Raw genomic sequence first — 9,270 nt, 5'->3', positions numbered from 1 at the left:
TGGAGTGCTGTAAATCTGTGCAGTTCTGCCTGCATCCCCTCCCTCATTTCCATCACAATATCACTCCGGTGGGACTGCAGCTTGCAGCATGTGCCAGGCAGCCTAGATTGGTAGGACACGGGGGAAGGAGGCAAAAAAAAAAAAAAAAAAAAAAAAAGCTGGAGATGGGGTGGGGGATTCAGAACAGTTGGTACTGCGGAAGCATCTGCTGGGTGGCCGGTTTCGGAGTCACCTGGCCTATTCAGCGTGGCGAGGGGCAAGGGCCATTCATCCAGGGGGGGCTTGGAGAGGGGAATAACAGAACCAGGGATGCTTGTGGAATAAAGACGGATGTAGTGCAGTTTACATTTCGCTCCGTTGGTCTGTGAAGCAGTAAATCTCGGCAAGTAGAATGTTTTGTGAGGTTTTGATCACATTTTAAGTGGTAGAGCTAGTGCGGTGGTACTGCACAGACCGTCTCTTGCTGTTAGGCAAAGAGGACTTTCCTCTTTGAGATTAATTTTTTTAACCTTCCTAGCCAGTCTAAACCACCTTCGGGGAAAATTTGACACCGTGTCCTGATCCAAACAGCGGTGTTTCTGTAGTTCACTGAATCTGACCAGAATCTGGTTACTATAAACTATGCCCTTTGACTTAGTCATCGCCCAAATATCTGCAGCTCAGCAGCCTGCTCGGATCACAGCACCCTGCTGCAGACAATGCTAAAGCTTTCTAGGAAGGAACTTAAGCTCACTCATCCATTTTTCGCTGGCTATATGATATTATGGGATATTTATGATTGGCACAGCCGTGCTTGTGCCCATTCCACTCGCCAAGCAGAGGGGACCGTACAGGGGCCTATTTTAAACAAGTGTGTGGACTCTCTGCCTTCTGAGGTGCCAGACTTCGTTAAAATCTGCATGCCAGGTCAGTTTAGTCTTAAATGTAGGCTTGCACCCTGGCTTACCATGTAATGGAAATAAAAATTACATTGGTGACAAAGCTTCTGCTAGCTTCAGTATGCCCAGGGCTTATAGTCTTAAATGATTATTAGTCTGGCACTGAGAGTCTAAAACACAGCAAAGCCATCAGCAACAGAGATCCTAAATTAATGATGTTAAATATAGCTCCTTTCACATTATAACCTCACATGACAAGCTCTGAAGAAGTAGGCCTTACGAGACTTCTGTTCTAATTAAACATTACCCCTGTGTTACAGACAGGAAAACAGTGATGCAGACATGAAGGAATTTGGCCAAAGTCACTCAGAAAATTTGTGGCATAATCCCCCTTTTCCCTTGCCAGATTTAACATTCATTTTCAGGAAAGCTGAACAGCACAAGAAGTGAGCCAGTATGGAGAAAAAGTGGATGGCTGCCAAAAGGGATTGATGCCCTTCAGACTCCAGGGAGTTTTTAACCCTTCCCAATGGTTTTCCCAGCCTGAAAAACCTGGTGGGGTTCATCAGGCCGTACTTCTCCTCTACTGATCCATAAGAGATTCGCCAGTGGGAGCAGCTGCTTGGAGAGCGAGTTGATAACTCAAGCCCTGAGGCACTTACATCTGTATGTCTCGTCCCCTGCCTGCTTCCCTTCCCCAGTAACAGGATGAGACTAGAATATTGCCTGTGCTTTTATAATGTGTATTCCTGAGGGGCCTTGGTCATGATTACGGCATCTAAATGCAACCAGAAACAAATAGTGACAACGAAAAAGACAAAAAAGATGGTCGGCCTGCAGATTCCAAACATTTTTTACACTAAATTTGTTTCTATTTAATAATAAGTTGCAGTTCCGTAAGCCATACAGTGTAGTTAACTCCTTTTTTAATAACTAATATTTTTGTGAGCAGCTGCTGCGCGTGTTATGTAGTACAGCTGAGAGAGCCATATGGATTTTTAATTCCTAAGAGTTATTACTTGGTTGTAGCAGTATATATGAACCCATGCTTGCCTTAATGGAGTCATTAGACTTGACAATCCTTCCTTAAAGAGGGCTATTGTTGGGATAGACCTGATCCAAAATGTAGGAAAGCTTTGGAAGAAGGGTTTTTCATTACATGAAACAGAGAGCATTAGTAATTTTCTTAGGCAGCTCAGTGGTTTTTACACCTTCAGGAAGTTCATTCTCTGTTAGTGTAGGATAATTTTAATGACCTGTATTCTGTCCTTTCAGAACTATACCTAGAAACTGTGCCTTGAGATGTTGTTGCTTTACACTGGTGGGTTTTTTAACAAATCAGGCAAAGTGGGAGACACTCAAACTTTCTCGCAAGCTACCAACTACAACACCCCTCTGCTCTTAAAGGAAGAAATCTTATACTACTACTCAGAGTTACAATCTTAACACACATATTTTGGAAGAGACGTTAACTTTGAAAGAGATATTAAATCATGTTTCTCAGTGAACTTTTCTAAGACAACCCCTAAACATGAGATTCTTGCACTTTATCCTAAAACATGTGGCACAATGAGAGACAAAAGATAGACTAGATGCATCACTGCAGGATCCTGAATTAAAATTTCTTTAGTTCCAGTAAAGGCTCCAACCCTTGTTTTTACAAGCAGCAGCAGAGAAAAATATGCTGTTTTAATGTAGAAGCTCTATGTACACCTATATATCACTTGAATGCATCGTATTGATCATGCTACAGATTGCTCAGATAAATCTGAGGAGCTCGCTGGATCTTTAATTGTATAGAAAACGTTGGAAAAACCCTTAACCTCAATTAGGATTGTAAAATTTAAAATTAATTCTAGTAAATCTGCTGCTGGCTGCCATGGAAATGGAGCGGGTTAGTTTAAAGGAATCAGTATCACAAAAAGAAAAGGGAATCCAAGGTTGCGTGTGTGTGTTGAACAATTAGAACAATCTGCTCCCTTTTTAGCAGCCTGTTTCCATGGCAGCAAGGAACTGAAATCGTACAACTGTTGCAAATTCTGGATGTAAATGGCGCTACCCATTGCGTCTTGCAGCACCAACAGACCTCAAAGTCTTCATTTCGGTTTCCCAAAGCCGGTAATTTGGTTTCATGGTTTACTTAGGATGGGTTTTGTGCCGATTTAAGACAAGGTTGCACTACCGTTAGCCCAGAGTTGGGGGAGCATCGCCATCTGGTGCGGATCGCTCTGCAAACTTCTGCCTTGTTTAAAACCGAGTGGTGAAATCCCACCCAACCGGGTGCGTGCTGCCTCCCGAGTAAACGCTTCCTGGGAGGATCCTGTATGCCCGCTGCTGGTTCGGGATCCGCGTTCCGCTCTGTGGAGGCCGCCGGTGCGCTGCCTCACCCGAGGCTGCTGTGGGGCCCACAACCACCTCCCTCCTCCCGGGCCCCCCGCCCTGCTCAGCGGCCCGGAGGCGGCGGCTCCCTCCGCACGGAGCCAGCCCGCGGAAGGGGCACGGGGCTCCGACCTGGGCACTGGTTTCGCACCGCAGGATCCCCCCGGGCCCTGAGGGGAAGGGAGGAAACAACCCACCCCCCCCCCCTGCAAAGCCCCTCCTCGGGCGGCGCCTCCCCGCCGCCTCCCAGACTCCCCTGCGCAGCACCGCGTTGAATATTCAAATCAGCCCGGTGTTCGCGGCTGTGATTGGCTGTGGCCGTTCAAATGAAGCCACGCCTCCCTTGGAGAGGCGGGGCCGTTAGCGGCCGTTGGTTTGGGGGCGGGAAAGGAGGCCGGAGCGATGGAGTGCGCATGCGCTATCCCGGCGCACGCCCGTTACGTCAGTGCGTCCTCTTGTTGCCGTAACAACACCCCGCCCCTTGCTGGTTTTATCCAATCAGAGACCCCTTCTGGCAGCTAGGCCCAATAGCGCGGCAATATGTTAACAAAGGAGGCGTGGCGGAAGGGGGTATGCAGGTCGTTTTGACCAATCAGAAAGCGGGGAGGGGCAGGTGTGTGCTCGTCTCAGGTTGCTGGGGGCGGGATGGGGCCGCGTTCCCGCCAGCCCCGGGGAGGCCCCGCCCCGCCGAGGCCTCCGTGTAGGCCCCGACCCCGCGGGGTGCGACCGCCCCTTCCTTGCTCCGAGCTCGGCGGAGCCCGCTGGGGGCGGCGGGGGGGATGGCGGTCGCTGTAAGGGCGCGCCTGGCAGTCAGCTCCTGCCTGCGGAGTCTCCCACTGGCGCTGAGTTAATGTCAGGCCCAGTGATAACTGCAGGGATGAAACCTTGGGAGGGGGGGGAAAAAAAAAAAAAAAAGGCCCCAAAAGTTGTGTTGCAGCCGTAGGATGAGTCTGTTGGGTTGCGGAGTCTGCTCCTGGCGCAAGGGTGGAGCGTTGGGAGGTCGTTCCCGCTGCCTCTGGAAGGGGGAAGCCAAAATAATTGTGGTTTAGTCAGTTCCTAAAGGACTAGTAAATTTACATTTGCGCAGGGGTCACAGCATTAACATAGCACTTGGATTGTTAGAAATCAAAAGCTTTAGTGTCTGCGCGTCTTGTTTTGCAGAAAGTTTGGCAGCCTCTCTCGGAATTCCCCCATTGATGCTGTTGACTTCAGACACGTGCTACCAGTCATTAAAGTATTTATTTATTGGCCCCAGAATGTCCCCAGTTGTTCTAACGCTTGCTCTTTGCGAGGTTGGACTATCCCTAATGTTTAATCTTTCTGAAATACTAGCTTGTGATCATTATACATATTTCTCTCATAATGACTGAAGTTAGGCAAGAAGTCAAAACTTAATATGTCTGTGAGCTCTTGCCAGTATTTTTCTGGATTCGTGCCTTGAGAGAACATGAAGAAGCACTGTAAATGGCTCCGTTCCCAACGCAAATAAAGCATTATTCAGAGTCGTATTCCAGGAATCTTTGTTTTTTCACCACTCATCAGAAATATCAATGGAACTGTTTGTTCTGGGAGTTATTGCTAGCTGGTACGAAGCTTCTGAAACACAAATTGTTGGTTTGTTTGGTAGTCATTTATGACTAATTGCCCAGATTATCATCTAAAGCAGGCAGTTTGTAAATAATACATCCGCAGTGAGCAAAAGCAATCCACCTTGATTGATTGCCAAGGTCTAATTGAACGGCAATTCTACATCTCCCTCTGAGTCCAAACAGAGTTTGAAATTACAAATCTGCATTCTCTTGAAACTGCTGCTCTGCAATTGCAGCGTGTGGACCTGCTAGCGGGGATGGCTTTTGGGGAGCAAGAGATAACGAGGAGTGAGCAGCATGCTGGACATTACACTGTCTCAACAGATCAGTTAATGGAAATGAAAAATAATCAAGTGCTTATGGGTGTGAGTTGGTTAGGCTATGTGCAGATGATGATCCCTTTATTGTTTTTTTTACAATCAAAAAGGCGAGGATCAAAATACATGTTTATGGCTTTTTTTTTTTTTTTCCCCTGGACTTTTTTCTCCAGAAAGTTAGCTACTTCCCTGGAAGGGGTGAGATCTCTAGGGAATATTTTCTGGCTAGGAACATGAGCAGGGTGGTAAAGCTCTTCCCAAAAGAATTCAACTGCTTTCTCAGTGTCTTCCTGCAGAGTAAGCCCTTCTTAAAGTCTGGCTTCCTTCTTGGCACAATTAATTTTTGGCTATTAGATTTGAATTCTATTATTTGCATATCAGAAGGAGCTAACTCCCAGCATATTAGAAGCCTCTGAATACTAGGCAAAGATTAATCTGCTGGGCTAGAGGAAAGCAAATTGTTTTCTCTGTTTGAAATTAGTGCTAGAAAAGAAATCAGGAAAGATAAGCAATTGTGATTTATAACTTTTTTAAGTGCAAAGGACTGAAGGAAGGTAGTTCAATTCTTTAATCTTACAATATTCTTACAATCCAATTTGCTGTTACAGTTGAAGTTACACTTTTGCAAAATTCTTTCAGTACATTGAAAACCTAGGCCTACAAAATCTACATTAGAAAGCAGCTTTAATGCATTATTTCATAACTTTTGTAGTGTCCCTCTCTTCTGTTATCCTCCTCATAGTTCTGACAATTTGTAGCCCAATAACAGATCAAGGAAACACAAGACTTGTATCTGTAAACTGGACTCTGGCTGCCAGGGCAGAGGCATCTTCCTCACCAAATCTGAGAAGGACATAAAATCTGGGCAGGATATGATCTGCCAGCTCTACATCTCGAGGGTAATCCTTCCATTCCATGTTTCAAGACTGCTGCTTTGTCACTGAGCTGGTGTTTCAATATCCAGCTCGGCCTTGCCCTGATGTGGTCAGCCAGCCATAAATAGCATTCACTGGTCATTTCCTTGAGATTCATCTCTGTCAAAAGAATTCATCGCTGTCAAGAGAAAAACGTCTACTTTACGTGTTATTCTGTAAACTCTTGTTCAGAAATTATTTCTAATATTTTGAGACAGAATCACCTTGACAAGAATTCAGGGCATTCAAGATAAATGAATTGAACAAAGAAAATTTTATCCCTCCTCAGTGAACGAGCACTTAAAAGATACTCATTTTTCATGAGTCCCATTAAGCCGTATCGTCCTACTCCAAACAAGTGTCTCACCAAAGTGGTTTTGATTGATGCTTTTAAGTCATGTCCCTAATGAAGTTTAATATCAAAACTTCTGCAAGCTTCTAGTAGTTTGGACTTCCAATAATTTGAGAGCAAAATCTTAATTTACTTTGGTTTATTGTTGACCTTTGAACATAACTTTATTTTACAGACTATATTTTTTTGACTTTGCATTGACCTCATTGTTATTTTTTTAGGGAACATTCCAAGGAAAGAATGAAAGTGTGTGAACGGCTGGGTAAAAATGATGGAAGGGAGGACACTTGGAGCCTCTGGCTTGGAGAAAAAGAAGGTAGGAAATCGGATCCTCCTGAGCAGGAGATGGGGTGGACTGACCCACAGGCTCCTTTAATGCTGTTAATGTTTCATTCCTTCAAACATTCATGCCTGAGGTGAACTTCAAAGACTTGCTGAGCTGTACAAAGACCAGCTACAGCTTTAAATTAAGTGAAGAACCTGTGAACACATACATGAGACATTCCCAGTGTCTTTCCCAGCTCAGCACCAAGCTAGACTCTGGTGGAAGCATACCTGGCATAGGAAGGTTCAGCAGGGACATCAGCTGGGCTTGGCACCTTCGCTATAGCAATTACTGAGTTACCAGTGTTGTTCATGTGTTTCATGCAAGTTTAGAAACAAAATGGCTTAACGTTCTCCTTCCCAACCTTTTACTCTTGGCAGATTTGAGTTTGATCTGAGGATTTATGCGTTGGTGCCTCGCCGAGAATATTTGTCTATAATGAGAGCCTTACACATTTTGCTACTTCAGCATCCTCTGACCTTTTGTATAATAGCTTGGTAAGTAAACAAGCCTATTAGCAGGAGTTAATGACAGTTCAATACATAGCAACCAGAGATACAGAGAAATCCTAATGGTTCGACTGTCCGAAGCATCCTTCTCTTGAGAATCTCTAAGCACTTCATAAATACTAGTAATTCATCTTGGTAGTATCTGAGTGCCATAAACAAAATTATGCATAAAATATTTGAGCAGATTCTGTAGTAGAATATGGCATGTGTTATATTATCCAGATCAGTGCTGCATACAAGTTTAGGCACAGTTAGTACCTCTATAAATACACACCTAATTAACTTTCTGTATTATTCTGGTACGGTTTTTCATGAAGCATTATTGTGAAAAAAATGTTATAAGACAAAGAGGTCTTGGCAGGAAAAAAATGTCCTAAATGCTAAGATATTTTGGTTTACTTCTTTATGAAAAGAAGTCATGGCTTAGCTGATGGCTGGAAAAGGTTCTGGTATGCAGTTCTGGATCATTCCAACACAGAATTAGCTCCACTAATAAGTGGTTGTAGAATGGGACCTGACTGAGAAAGAGGGTTATCTTCCATTGAAACTGCTGATTTCTCAGAAGTGATGGAATTGGAATGCTGATGAGATTGCAGTGAAGTGAAATTGAAACTGTTGAGCCTCATTTATTGGGTTCTTTAGAGTAATGGGATCAGTATAGGGCTGATCATATTTAGTGCCATTAAATCTTCTGTGCTTAATTAAGATGCTCTGTACATTATGCAGTGTGACCAGGATCATGTAGAGAGGAAGGGAGGAGGCTAATACCTTTCTAACCCTGCATCTTGTTCATTCATTTACAGGATAATGTATGCATGCATCTGACAAATTATTCCATTAACAAGAACAGAGTTAATTCTGCCAGAGAAAAAGAACACTGGAAGTAAGAGGGAAAAAGGAGAGAACATTTCTAAGCTACTCCCAGAGGGGGTAGTGTTTACCTTTTCTTGTACATCTTCATATGCTTGACCTATGAAAGCATCTTTCTGTGTTTCCCCAAGGCACTGTATGTTTTGCTGTTGAATAAATCAGGTGAAGAAAGTCAGATGAGTAACAGAATTGGACACCAAAATTGGGGAGAAAACTCCACAATTGGGGAGTTTGTGCTCCAGCTTGACAGCGTACATTGAATTTGTTTCAGTTTTTGTCTTGAGATTAAATACCTGCTTTTCCTAGGCACACTGATTTGTCTAATAAGATGTTCCCACTTCTTCCAAACTTTGTTTGTAACCTTAGATCATCACGCCATAACAATTCTACATCTTCACTCTATTTATCTTTGTCAGCTGTGATAGGCAGCTTTATATTAGTTTACCCAGACATAATATTTTCCCTATTGCAAGCGTTTCTCTTGTAATGTTCCTTCTGTGTTCTTTCTTTTTAAATAAATCAGCTGTAGTGCTGTGATGTGCAAGGCATAAGTCTTATGAGGTGATCCAGGAGCATACATTTCCTTACGTTTTGCTTCCTAACTCCTTTCCTGTGCTAGGAAATGGGATTGCTCTAACTCAGTAATAGTCTGAGCAATGAGTTTCCAGGCATGAGGGCGGTTATAAAGATATAAAGAAGCAGTAGAGAGATTGAGCTATTGCAATATTAGCGTAGAAATACACCAAGTTCAGTCACATTTCTGTTTGTTATCAAAGTTTCCAGTATCCTTTCTAGAAAACTGTCCACTTTGAATAACTGCAGGCAGAAATGTGGCTGTGATACCCGCCAGATGTGGCTGCCTATAGCAGATGTTATTATTAAAATATGGGCAACAGCACATGCAATTATGAAGCATAACTATCACATCTGCTCCCCCAGTCACACCGGGGTAGTGCTCACTTTGAAATACGCGGGTTTGATATCAACTTGAATCACAAATCCAAGCCCCAGTTGCTTGAGGACCCTGATAAAAGTCTTTCCTTGATCCTGCAACATGATCATGTATTAACTGCCTTTTTTTTCTTTTTTTTTTTTTCTTTTTCCAGCCTGTTGGTTGCCATTATCAGCCTCTTTCTT

Source organism: Athene noctua, chromosome 25 (assembly GCF_965140245.1).
Source record: "Athene noctua chromosome 25, bAthNoc1.hap1.1, whole genome shotgun sequence".
Taxonomy (NCBI): Eukaryota; Metazoa; Chordata; class Aves; order Strigiformes; family Strigidae; genus Athene; species Athene noctua.
This window is presented reverse-complemented; position numbering follows the sequence as displayed.